Below are 12,500 nucleotides of genomic sequence, written 5' to 3'. Positions count from 1 at the left end.
GTGGTGTTGGCATTCCTCATTTTGATGGTACTGAAAGCTGCCCTGCATAGACAAGGGCAGATGCAGGCTTGGGGATGTAGTTCAGTGTTAGAGCGCATGCTTTGCATGTATGAGGTCCTGGGTTCTATCCCCAGCGTCTCCATGTGATGCTCGTGTATTTTCGATTTCCGTTTGCTCTACACCTGTTCTCCTTCTCCGCCAATGGTTGGCCAACGGCAGTCCTCCACTGTCGTCAGAAGTCACTTTTTCCCTGACCGGGAACCCAACCATTGAATGCGGCGAATCCAGACCACTACCCCTCCAGGTACTCGTTTGGTGACGCCCACTTGGATATAGGTCCTGATTCAATGCAGGAACTGGTGTTGCCGCTGTCAAGATGTTATGCTAAGAGCTGACCACCAGGGAGAGAGGAGACACTGACTTCCCGCAAGCGGCACAATAGTTTCCCCACTTTAATTAATCGCCATGTACACATGACCTCTGAGCATGTCCACATGACCTCTGAGCCTATACATTGGTTGCCGGCCGGATGGCGTTGGTCGTGCACCTTCGATAGCTCAGTTGGTAGAGCGGAGGACTGTAGTTGAGAGAGTGGTTATCCTTAGGTCGCTGGTTCAAATCCGGCTCGAAGGATCTGTTTAATTTTTCTGTTGTGTGAGAGAGACGACTATGCCGAATAAGGGCAACGGGTGACTAGGGCTAAACCTCGATACTCACAAAAAGCCATGTTTCCCTGATCCTAACCACTAGACCACCAGGGAACTGCGTCGAGCACACAGGTATGAGGTACCTGGCTGCACTCCCCATCTTCTACCTTGGGATAGAGACTGGGAAAACTCGCCAACAGACTGGGAAAACTGTACATTTTACAATGGCTGAATCACCTGCTTTGAGGGAAAACCGCAGCCGGCTGGGCCTGGTGGCCAAGTGGTAAGGCGTCTGTCTCGTAAACCGAAGAGCACGGTTCAATCCCCGTCCGTGCCTTTCAAATGTTCTTGCTTGTCGTCCCTTTGGGATCACTGTCGCATCTAGGCATATTGTGTTGAACAGATTTCTCTTGCTAGTGCGGAGTCATTGGCCTGGCTCCATATCTAGGTGTTTGTTATCCTTCCTTGGTCATGTAAAAGCAAGAGCTCTCCACCAGGGATAGAGGTGCCACCTTTGATTGCTCACTTGCTGGACCGGGGTCCTGTAGGCTATCCTTAGGTCAGTGAGAGGGCCGAATCCTGACCACCAGGGATAGAGTGTCCACTCTTCTATTGTAGAGCACATGCACTGCATATATGAGGTCCTGGCTTCACTCCCCATCTTCTACCTTGGAATTCTTCTCACTTGAACAAATGTGGCTTTTTATTTCCACACTTCGCAAGGTCGACAGAAGTTTCAAGAAGAGTAGGGGAACGTGGTGTGATGGCCGAGTGACAAACGGAAGATTGTGCCTTTGTTTTCTATCCGTTAATTTCAGCAAAGTCGTCGTGGTGTTGGCATTCCTCATTTTGATGGTACTGAAAGCTGCCCTGCATAGACAAGGGCAGATGCAGGCTTGGGGATGTAGTTCAGTGTTAGAGCGCATGCTTTGCATGTATGAGGTCCTAGGTTCTATTCCCAGCGTCTCCATGTGATGCTCGTGTATTTTCGATTTCCGTTTGCTCTACACCTGTTCTCCTTCTCCGCCAATGGTTGGCCAACGGCATCCCTCCACTGTCGTCAGAAGTCACTTTTTCCCTGACCGGGAACCCAACCATTGAATGCGGCGAATCCAGACCACTACCCCTCCAGGTACTCGTTTGGTGACGCCCACTTGGATATAGGTCCTGATTCAATGCAGGAACTGGTGTTGCCGCTGTCAAGATGTTATGCTAAGAGCTGACCACCAGGGAGAGAGGAGACACTGACTTCCCGCAAGCAGCACAATAGTTTCCCCACTTTAATTAATCGCCATGTACACATGACCTCTGAGCATGTCCACATGACCTCTGAGCCTATACAGTGGTTGCCGGCCGGATGGCGTTGGTCGTGCACCTTCGATAGCTCAGGTGGTAGAGCGGAGGACTGTAGTTGAGAGAGTGGTTATCCTTAGGTCGCTGGTTCAAATCCGGCTCGAAGGATCTGTTTCTTTTTTCTGTTGTGTGAGAGAGACGACTATGCCGAATAAGGGCAACGGGTGACTAGGGCTAAACCTCGATACTCACAAAAAGCCATGTTTCCCTGATCCTAACCACTAGACCACCAGGGAACTGCGTCGAGCACACAGGTATGAGGTACCTGGCTGCACTCCCCATCTTCTACCTTGGGATAGAGACTGGGAAAACTCGCCAACAGACTGGGAAAACTGTACATTTTACAATGGCTGAATCACCTGCTTTGAGGGAAAACCCCAGCCGGCTGGGCATGGTGGCCAAGTGGTAAGGCGTCTGTCTCGTAAACCGAAGAGCACGGGTTCAATCCCCGTCCGTGCCTTTCAAATGTTCTTGCTTGTCGTCCCTTTGGGATCACTGTCGCATCTAGGCATATTGTGTTGAACAGATTTCTCTTGCTAGTGCGGAGTCATTGGCCTGGCTCCATATCTAGGTGTTTGTTATCCTTCCTTGGTCATGTAAAAGCAAGAGCTCTCCACCAGGGATAGAGGTGCCACCTTTGATTGCTCACTTGCTGGACCGGGGTCCTGTAGGCTATCCTTAGGTCAGTGAGAGGGCCGAATCCTGACCACCAGGGATAGAGTGTCCACTCTTCTATTGTAGAGCACATGCACTGCATATATGAGGTCCGGGCTTCACTCCCCATCTTCTACCTTGGAATTCTTCTCACTTGAACAAATGTGGCTTTTTATTTCCAATCTTCGCAACGTCGACAGAAGTTTCAAGAAGAGTAGGGGAACGTGGTGTGATGGCCGAGTGACAAACGGAAGATTGTGCCTTTGTTTTCTATCCGTTAATTTCAGCAAAGTCGTCGTGGTGTTGGCATTCCTCATTTTGATGGTACTGAAAGCTGCCCTGCATAGACAAGGGCAGATGCAGGCTTGGGGATGTAGTTCAGTGTTAGAGCGCATGCTTTGCATGTATGAGGTCCTGGGTTCTATCCCCAGCGTCTCCATGTGATGCTCGTGTATTTTCGATTTCCGTTTGCTCTACACCTGTTCTCCTTCTCCGCCGATGGTTGGCCAACGGCAGTCCTCCACTGTCGTCAGAAGTCACTTTTTCCCTGACCGGGAACCCAACCATTGAATGCGGCGAATCCAGACCACTACCCCTCCAGGTACTCGTTTGGTGACGCCCACTTGGATATAGGTCCTGATTCAATGCAGGAACTGGTGTTGCCGCTGTCAAGATGTTATGCTAAGAGCTGACCACCAGGGAGAGAGGAGACACTGACTTCCCGCAAGCGGCACAATAGTTTCCCCACTTTAATTAATCGCCATGTACACATGACCTCTGAGCATGTCCACATGACCTCTGAGCCTATACATTGGTTGCCGGCCGGATGGCGTTGGTCGTGCACCTTCGATAGCTCAGTTGGTAGAGCGGAGGACTGTAGTTGAGAGAGTGGTTATCCTTAGGTCGCTGGTTCAAATCCGGCTCGAAGGATCTGTTTAATTTTTCTGTTGTGTGATTGAGACGTCTATGCCGAATAAGGGCAACGGGTGACTAGGGCTAAACCTCGATACTCACAAAAAGCCATGTTTCCCTGATCCTAACCACTAGACCACCAGGGAACTGCGTCGAGCACACAGGTATGAGGTACCTGGCTGCACTCCCCATCTTCTACCTTGGGATAGAGACTGGGAAAACTCGCCAACAGACTGGGAAAACTGTACATTTTACAATGGCTGAATCACCTGCTTTGAGGGAAAACCGCAGCCGGCTGGGCATGGTGGCCAAGTGGTAAGGCGTCTGTCTCGTAAACCGAAGAGCACGGTTCAATCCCTGTCCGTGCCTTTCAAATGTTCTTGCTTGTCGTCCCTTTGGGATCACTGTCGCATCTAGGCATATTGTGTTGAACAGATTTCTCTTGCTAGTGCGGAGTCATTGGCCTGGCTCCATATCTAGGTGTTTGTTATCCTTCCTTGGTCATGTAAAAGCAAGAGCTCTCCACCAGGGATAGAGGTGCCACCTTTGATTGCTCACTTGCTGGACCGGGGTCCTGTAGGCTATCCTTAGGTCAGTGAGAGGGCCGAATCCTGACCACCAGGGATAGAGTGTCCACTCTTCTATTGTAGAGCACATGCACTGCATATATGAGGTCCTGGCTTCACTCCCCATCTTCTACCTTGGAATTCTTCTCACTTGAACAAATGTGGCTTTTTATTTCCACACTTCGCAAGGTCGACAGAAGTTTCAAGAAGAGTAGGGGAACGTGGTGTGATGGCCGAGTGACAAACGGAAGATTGTGCCTTTGTTTTCTATCCGTTAATTTCAGCAAAGTCGTCGTGGTGTTGGCATTCCTCATTTTGATGGTACTGAAAGCTGCCCTGCATAGACAAGGGCAGATGCGGGCTTGGGGATGTAGTTCAGTGTTAGAGCGCATGCTTTGCATGTATGAGGTCCTGGGTTCTATCCCCAGCGTCTCCATGTGATGCTCGTGTATTTTCGATTTCCGTTTGCTCTACACCTGTTCTCCTTCTCCGCCGATGGTTGGCCAACGGCAGTCCTCCACTGTCGTCAGAAGTCACTTTTTCCCTGACCGGGAACCCAACCATTGAATGCGGCGAATCCAGACCACTACCCCTCCAGGTACTCGTTTGGTGACGCCCACTTGGATATAGGTCCTGATTCAATGCAGGAACTGGTGTTGCCGCTGTCAAGATGTTATGCTAAGAGCTGACCACCAGGGAGAGAGGAGACACTGACTTCCCGCAAGCGGCACAATAGTTTCCCCACTTTAATTAATCGCCATGTACACATGACCTCTGAGCATGTCCACATGACCTCTGAGCCTATACATTGGTTGCCGGCCGGATGGCGTTGGTCGTGCACCTTCGATAGCTCAGTTGGTAGAGCGGAGGACTGTAGTTGAGAGAGTGGTTATCCTTAGGTCGCTGGTTCAAATCCGGCTCGAAGGATCTGTTTAATTTTTCTGTTGTGTGAGAGAGACGACTATGCCGAATAAGGGCAACGGGTGACTAGGGCTAAACCTCGATACTCACAAAAAGCCATGTTTCCCTGATCCTAACCACTAGACCACCAGGGAACTGCGTCGAGCACACAGGTATGAGGTACCTGGCTGCACTCCCCATCTTCTACCTTGGGATAGAGACTGGGAAAACTCGCCAACAGACTGGGAAAACTGTACATTTTACAATGGCTGAATCACCTGCTTTGAGGGAAAACTGCAGCCGGCTGGGCATGGTGGCCAAGTGGTAAGGCGTCTGTCTCGTAAACCGAAGAGCACGGTTCAATCCCCGTCCGTGCCTTTCAAATGTTCTTGCTTGTCGTCCCTTTGGGATCACTGTCGCATCTAGGCATATTGTGTTGAACAGATTTCTCTTGCTAGTGCGGAGTCATTGGCCTGGCTCCATATCTAGGTGTTTGTTATCCTTCCTTGGTCATGTAAAAGCAAGAGCTCTCCACCAGGGATAGAGGTGCCACCTTTGATTGCTCACTTGCTGGACCGGGGTCCTGTAGGCTATCCTTAGGTCAGTGAGAGGGCCGAATCCTGACCACCAGGGATAGAGTGTCCACTCTTCTATTGTAGAGCACATGCACTGCATATATGAGGTCCTGGCTTCACTCCCCATCTTCTACCTTGGAATTCTTCTCACTTGAACAAATGTGGCTTTTTATTTCCACACTTCGCAAGGTCGACAGAAGTTTCAAGAAGAGTAGGGGAACGTGGTGTGATGGCCGAGTGACAAACGGAAGATTGTGCCTTTGTTTTCTATCCGTTAATTTCAGCAAAGTCGTCGTGGTGTTGGCATTCCTCATTTTGATGGTACTGAAAGCTGCCCTGCATAGACAAGGGCAGATGCAGGCTTGGGGATGTAGTTCAGTGTTAGAGCGCATGCTTTGCATGTATGAGGTCCTAGGTTCTATTCCCAGCGTCTCCATGTGATGCTCGTGTATTTTCGATTTCCGTTTGCTCTACACCTGTTCTCCTTCTCCGCCAATGGTTGGCCAACGGCATCCCTCCACTGTCGTCAGAAGTCACTTTTTCCCTGACCGGGAACCCAACCATTGAATGCGGCGAATCCAGACCACTACCCCTCCAGGTACTCGTTTGGTGACGCCCACTTGGATATAGGTCCTGATTCAATGCAGGAACTGGTGTTGCCGCTGTCAAGATGTTATGCTAAGAGCTGACCACCAGGGAGAGAGGAGACACTGACTTCCCACAAGCGGCACAATAGTTTCCCCACTTTAATTAATCGCCATGTACACATGACCTCTGAGCATGTCCACATGACCTCTGAGCCTATACATTGGTTGCCGGCCGGATGGCGTTGGTCGTGCACCTTCGATAGCTCAGTTGGTAGAGCGGAGGACTGTAGTTGAGAGAGTGGTTATCCTTAGGTCGCTGGTTCAAATCCTGCTCGAAGGATCTGTTTAATTTTTCTGTTGTGTGAGAGAGACGACTATGCCGAATAAGGGCAACGGGTGACTAGGGCTAAACCTCGATACTCACAAAAAGCCATGTTTCCCTGATCCTAACCACTAGACCACCAGGGAACTGCGTCGAGCACACAGGTATGAGGTACCTGGCTGCACTCCCCATCTTCTACCTTGGGATAGAGACTGGGAAAACTCGCCAACAGACTGGGAAAACTGTACATTTTACAATGGCTGAATCACCTGCTTTGAGGGAAAACTGCAGCCGGCTGGGCATGGTGGCCAAGTGGTAAGGCGTCTGTCTCGTAAACCGAAGAGCACGGGTTCAATCCCCGTCCGTGCCTTTCAAATGTTCTTGCTTGTCGTCCCTTTGGGATCACTGTCGCATCTAGGCATATTGTGTTGAACAGATTTCTCTTGCTAGTGCGGAGTCATTGGCCTGGCTCCATATCTAGGTGTTTGTTATCCTTCCTTGGTCATGTAAAAGCAAGAGCTCTCCACCAGGGATAGAGGTGCCACCTTTGATTGCTCACTTGCTGGACCGGGGTCCTGTAGGCTATCCTTAGGTCAGTGAGAGGGCCGAATCCTGACCACCAGGGATAGAGTGTCCACTCTTCTATTGTAGAGCACATGCACTGCATATATGAGGTCCGGGCTTCACTCCCCATCTTCTACCTTGGAATTCTTCTCACTTGAACAAATGTGGCTTTTTATTTCCAATCTTCGCAACGTCGACAGAAGTTTCAAGAAGAGTAGGGGAACGTGGTGTGATGGCCGAGTGACAAACGGAAGATTGTGCCTTTGTTTTCTATCCGTTAATTTCAGCAAAGTCGTCGTGGTGTTGGCATTCCTCATTTTGATGGTACTGAAAGCTGCCCTGCATAGACAAGGGCAGATGCAGGCTTGGGGATGTAGTTCAGTGTTAGAGCGCATGCTTTGCATGTATGAGGTCCTGGGTTCTATCCCCAGCGTCTCCATGTGATGCACGTGTATTTTCGATTTCCGTTTGCTCTACACCTGTTCTCCTTCTCCGCCAATGGTTGGCCAACGGCAGTCCTCCACTGTCGTCAGAAGTCACTTTTTCCCTGACCGGGAACCCAACCATTGAATGCGGCGAATCCAGACCACTACCCCTCCAGGTACTCGTTTGGTGACGCCCACTTGGATATAGGTCCTGATTCAATGCAGGAACTGGTGTTGCCGCTGTCAAGATGTTATGCTAAGAGCTGACCACCAGGGAGAGAGGAGACACTGACTTCCCGCAAGCAGCACAATAGTTTCCCCACTTTAACCATCCATGTTTGACGTCCGCGATATCGCGGACAGTGCTCATTTGCATAAATATTTCGAAAAATATATTCGCCATAATCGTCCCATTCCAATGGTATATTATTAGTAGCCACTTTCCTGAAGCGTTCCGTGTATAATTGCGTTTTGTCGAGGCGATCGTTTTCTATGGGAATGAGGTGGTTCAGTGGTAGAATTCTCGCCTGCCACGCGGTTCCCGGCCAATGCAATGGAGTTTTGTAGGTTTGTAAACGAAAACACCTTGACTACACGAAGGGAAGGCAACGGCATGAGCCGCGCGAGAGGGTTGGGAAAATACTAGCCTCCCTTACTTGCTGAAAAAAAAATCTGTACGGAGTTCCCATCCGCTGTCAGGGAAATTTCTTACACTGATGTTTTCTTACTGATTAAAGGACTGAGTCCCCATGTTTGGATAAGTAAAGGAATGTAGGTAGAGTGGGGTCTGGTGTTTGTCTCAGGGAGACATCCTTGAACATCATCCTTGACCGGCAGTAGTGGATTAGTTACTCGTAAATGAGTTAATCTGTATAACACTTTTAGGGTATATCCTTGGGTGTCCAGACATTGTGACTCCTAAAAGGTTGAAAAGGATTACCATGTGAATGTGTTTTATTGACATACATATTACCACACCCCTTTTTCTGTTCTTTAAATGATGATGCTTGTCCTGTTTTACTTTAGAGATTATTCATTGTTACTTTGTAACCTGTGTATTCTCTCCTTGCAAGAATAAACTGATTATTGTGCAAATTGAGTTTTTCTCTGTCTTACCTACCATTTTCGTAAATAGTTTGGACTTTAGAAATTGCCATCACACCGCCAAAGTCGAAACGGCGCGTCTGGGCAAATGTACTTAGAATACTTCCCAATTGTGCACCTAATGGGATTACCCCATAGAACACATTTGTACATACTTCCCCTGTCCATTTCTTGACATTAACTGGACAAATGTACATAGAAAAAAACTCAGGTAGGCTTACTCCTGTACATTTGCAATGTATATGAATGGGTAGGAAATACTGCCCAAATGTACATGTGAAGGAGACATCTTAAAGACATGGGAGTTGGATTTTCCAAGTGTACATCACGAAAGAAATGTATTGCACATTATTATTAAGCATTATAATCATTTTCTACAATGTACAATTGGGCAGTATTTCCTACCCATTCATATACATTGCAAATGTACAAGAGTCAATTAAGGTAACTCCTGTACATTTGCAATGCACAGAGGGGAACCCCTAACAGGTATGAGGTATGTTCTCCCCTTTCATAAACATTGCTTGTGGACGGTGTATTCTTGTTGTGTTTTTCTTGGACAGTACACGTGCTGTGTAATACATTGCCTCTGGCAATGTATTACACAGGCCCTGGACGTAGACTAGGCCCGAAACACATCCTGTGTAGTAGTGATTTATGTGTTTTTGACATATTGCGGCCTATAGGTCGCTCATAGCCACACCGTTTTCGACGTGCTCCATCGGGGGAATGGGGTGATGAATCATCCATACAGTTATGCCAGCTGTGTGCAGTTTTTCCTTCTGCAATTGTACACTTGGTTTCTCCCATTAACAATACATTGCCTACTCCTCAAATTTCACCTCACGCTTTAACGGGTTTCCAACTGTCGTTAAGAGCTGTTCTTCGGATATGTTCATCAGGGGTGGGCCTAGTCTACCTGGTAGGATCTGTAGCATCCTGCATCCACAGGAAGTCCCCTCTGACCCCCGAAATGTGTTACAGGTCATCCCATTGACAATACATTGGCTACTCAACACAGCCTTTAAAGGGTTTCAGAGTGTCGTAAAGAGCTGTTCTTCGGATATGTTCATCACAGGGTGGCCTCGTCCTGCGTCCACCGGATGTCATGTGTGACCCCGTCCCCCAAAGCTGTTTCGCCCATTGGAATCCATTGGGTGACCTATTGTGACCTTTATCACTCACAGACAAGCCATTTTCGATGTGGTGCATCAGGGGAACTCTAACTTTGCTCTTCATCTACTCTACCTCTTGTCTACACCCTGTCTAAACCTCTATTGCTGCTCGCCTCTGCCCCTCATCCATCACTTCTTTAGTCCTCCATCATTCTGCGACTCCGCTCTTCCTATGGCACTACACACCTCCTCCTGATCTCCCCACCTCCCCCATCATACCGCACCTCCTCTATGACCATGCGCCTCCTATATCACTCTGCACCTCCTCCTGATCTCCACCCCTCCATCAGTCCATGCGTCCTCAATAACACTGCGCCTCCTATATCACTGGGGACCACCTCCATCATTCCACACCTCCTCTATGACCCTGTGCCTCCAATATCTCTCTCTACCCCTCTTCCATCAGTCCTTGCCTCCCTCTATGACACAGTGCCTCCTTTATCACTCTGCACCCTGTCCAGACTTGCTACACTAGCCTCAACATGGTAAAATGCGACCTCTGGAAGAAATTCTAACTCCCACAGCAGATAAGTCTGGAAACGAGTGTACTATGTTTGTACTTTTCTCACTAGAATGATGCTAGAGATTCCACTTCATGTGGAAATGGTCATTGGTTTGGGCTGGTACATCTCAAGTCACATGCACTTGATTGGAAATGGTTGTAAAGAGGTAACATGTTACAAAGAGACAAATTCAGAATAAAGCAAGTGACTTTGCATTGGCCGGGAATCGAACCCGGGACAACTGCTTGGAAGGCAGCTATGCTCACCACTATACCACCAATGCACCCAGACCACAGAAGGACATTTTCAAACACACTTGAACTTTTTATCAATTTCTTCAAAACCGTAGACATTCACAATCCAGCATGATGTACAGGAATGTGGCACATTCGGGATTCCTCTGCGTTTTGTCGAGGCGGTCGTTTTCTAAGGGAATGAGGCATTGGTGGTTCCGTGGTAGAATTCTCGCCTGCCACGCGGGAGGCCCGGGTTCGATTCCCGGCCAATGCAATGGAGTTTTGTAGGTTTGTAAATGAAAACACCTTGACTAGCTTTAAAGCATGCTAGCTGTAACTCTGTGACCGCCAAAGCCATCCAATTAAAAACGGCTAGATAATATTACATGCGTTTCGTCTCTGAAATCCAATGAGAACCCATTGCGTGGTTATACTGGATGCAAGCCGAAACTGTGACCGCCCAAGACATTGAGTAAAGCATTTCCTGATATTATAGATTTGTTGATATATCCCCTCACCTACTGACGAAGAGTAAAACATTTTATGTTCTTCTGTGGTTCCACAACTTCACGTTCTAGTACCGTACCGTAGACTGTGGCAGAACTAGAAATACGTCAGCGCATGCTGAAGAAAAAACACTACGCAGTCCACACCCTCAACTAGGAAGCGCACTGGACTCGTTTGAATATGTTGTGTTCTTCAAGACCATAAAACGACAAGTGGCATTAAGCAAGTTCTTTGATGGCGGGTGACCATGGAGTGGATTTGAACAACTTCCTGAGCAACCCAGGCCAAAACAATGACGCGTTTGTGTTCAGGGCAGTGTGTCATTAACAACCAATGGTGAAAATCCTTTGTTGCTCAAACACGTCATAATCTACGAGGATTTTTCTGTCTGAGTCATTAGGGATAGGAGACTTCAATATATTTAAAAGACTTCAGTGTGCTTTGTGAGCCTCCTTGAGAGAAACAAAGAACACATTCGAGGCTCTTGGTGTCTCACCTTCACAGAGTTGAGTGACAATCCATTGAGGCCCAAACCAATGGTTGCAACATCATGTTGTTCAAGAATTGCCTGGGCGCCCAGTTTGCACTGAGGCAACTGCTCCTCGTTAGTATAGTGGTGAGTATCCCCGCCTGTCACGCGGGAGACCAGGGTTCAATTCCCCGACGGGGAGGGCGTTGCCTTTTGCAAGCCGCAACTCCACCGTAAACATATTCTCGTGCAAGGAGCTCTTACTCTCTACAAGAAATCTTGACGATTTTCAGTCGGGGCAGTATTTTTCCGGATGTGGAGCTAGGTCCCTTTGGAAAGTCGGCATCGGTTGTTTAATGGTAGTTTTCTCGGTTTCGATTCCCGGCATTGCTACACTAGCCTCAACATGGTAAAATGCGACCTCTGGAAGAAATTCTAATTCCCACAGCAGATAAGTCTGGAAACGAGTGTACTATGTTTGTACTTTTCTCACTAGAATGATGCTAGAGATTCCACTTCATGTGGAAATGGTCATTGGTTTGGGCTGGTACATCTCAAGTCACATGCACTTGATTGGAAATGGTTGTAAAGAGGTAACATGTTACAAAGAGACAAATTCAGAATAAAGCAAGTGACTTTGCATTGGCCGGGAATCGAACCCAGGTCAACTGCTTGGAAGGCAGCTAAAAAACGGCTAGATAATATTACATGCGTTTCGTCTCTGAAATCCAATGAGAACCCATTGCGTGGTTATACTGGATGCAAGCCGAAACTGTGACCGCCCAAGACATTGAGTAAAGCATTTCCTGATATTATAGATTTGTTGATATATCCCCTCACCTACTGACGAAGAGTAAAACATTTTATGTTCTTCTGTGGTTCCACAACTTCACGTTCTAGTACCGTACCGTAGACTGTGGCAGAACTAGAAATACGTCAGCGCATGCTGAAGAAAAAACACTACGCAGTCCACACCCTCAACTAGGAAGCGCACTGGACTC

At 48.1% G+C, this 12,500-nt stretch overlaps 14 non-coding genes across 14 annotated transcripts; 13 read left to right on the top strand and 1 right to left on the bottom strand.

The window, feature by feature from the left end:
• The first annotated feature begins 70 nt into the window (after positions 1–70).
• trnaa-ugc lies at positions 71–142 on the top strand. The gene has a single exon. It is a non-coding gene; the product is annotated as a tRNA-Ala (tRNA).
• Positions 143–546: 404 nt separating this feature from the next.
• trnay-gua lies at positions 547–633 on the top strand. The gene is given in 2 exon segments: positions 547–583; positions 598–633. It is a non-coding gene; the product is annotated as a tRNA-Tyr (tRNA).
• A 1,388-nt stretch (positions 634–2,021) lies between these two features.
• Positions 2,022–2,108, top strand: trnay-gua. Its single transcript is given in 2 exon segments — positions 2,022–2,058; positions 2,073–2,108. It is a non-coding gene; the product is annotated as a tRNA-Tyr (tRNA).
• A 280-nt stretch (positions 2,109–2,388) lies between these two features.
• On the top strand, positions 2,389–2,460 carry trnat-cgu. Its single transcript has one exon. It is a non-coding gene; the product is annotated as a tRNA-Thr (tRNA).
• Positions 2,461–3,021: 561 nt separating this feature from the next.
• Positions 3,022–3,093, top strand: trnaa-ugc. The gene has a single exon. It is a non-coding gene; the product is annotated as a tRNA-Ala (tRNA).
• A 404-nt stretch (positions 3,094–3,497) lies between these two features.
• Positions 3,498–3,584, top strand: trnay-gua. The gene is given in 2 exon segments: positions 3,498–3,534; positions 3,549–3,584. It is a non-coding gene; the product is annotated as a tRNA-Tyr (tRNA).
• Positions 3,585–4,496: 912 nt separating this feature from the next.
• trnaa-ugc lies at positions 4,497–4,568 on the top strand. The gene has a single exon. It is a non-coding gene; the product is annotated as a tRNA-Ala (tRNA).
• A 404-nt stretch (positions 4,569–4,972) lies between these two features.
• Positions 4,973–5,059, top strand: trnay-gua. Its single transcript is given in 2 exon segments — positions 4,973–5,009; positions 5,024–5,059. It is a non-coding gene; the product is annotated as a tRNA-Tyr (tRNA).
• A 1,388-nt stretch (positions 5,060–6,447) lies between these two features.
• Positions 6,448–6,534, top strand: trnay-gua. Its single transcript is given in 2 exon segments — positions 6,448–6,484; positions 6,499–6,534. It is a non-coding gene; the product is annotated as a tRNA-Tyr (tRNA).
• A 280-nt stretch (positions 6,535–6,814) lies between these two features.
• Positions 6,815–6,886, top strand: trnat-cgu. Its single transcript has one exon. It is a non-coding gene; the product is annotated as a tRNA-Thr (tRNA).
• A 561-nt stretch (positions 6,887–7,447) lies between these two features.
• On the top strand, positions 7,448–7,519 carry trnaa-ugc. The gene has a single exon. It is a non-coding gene; the product is annotated as a tRNA-Ala (tRNA).
• A 2,979-nt stretch (positions 7,520–10,498) lies between these two features.
• trnag-ucc lies at positions 10,499–10,570 on the bottom strand. Its single transcript has one exon. It is a non-coding gene; the product is annotated as a tRNA-Gly (tRNA).
• A 156-nt stretch (positions 10,571–10,726) lies between these two features.
• On the top strand, positions 10,727–10,797 carry trnag-gcc. The gene has a single exon. It is a non-coding gene; the product is annotated as a tRNA-Gly (tRNA).
• Positions 10,798–11,629: 832 nt separating this feature from the next.
• trnad-guc lies at positions 11,630–11,701 on the top strand. The gene has a single exon. It is a non-coding gene; the product is annotated as a tRNA-Asp (tRNA).
• The last annotated feature ends 799 nt before the right edge of the window (positions 11,702–12,500 follow it).

The sequence above is a fragment of the Esox lucius genome, chromosome 5 (genome assembly GCF_011004845.1).
Source record: "Esox lucius isolate fEsoLuc1 chromosome 5, fEsoLuc1.pri, whole genome shotgun sequence".
Taxonomy (NCBI): domain Eukaryota; kingdom Metazoa; phylum Chordata; class Actinopteri; order Esociformes; family Esocidae; genus Esox; species Esox lucius.
The sequence above is the reverse complement of the archived record's forward strand: the minus strand, read 5'-3'. Positions and strand labels throughout refer to the sequence as shown.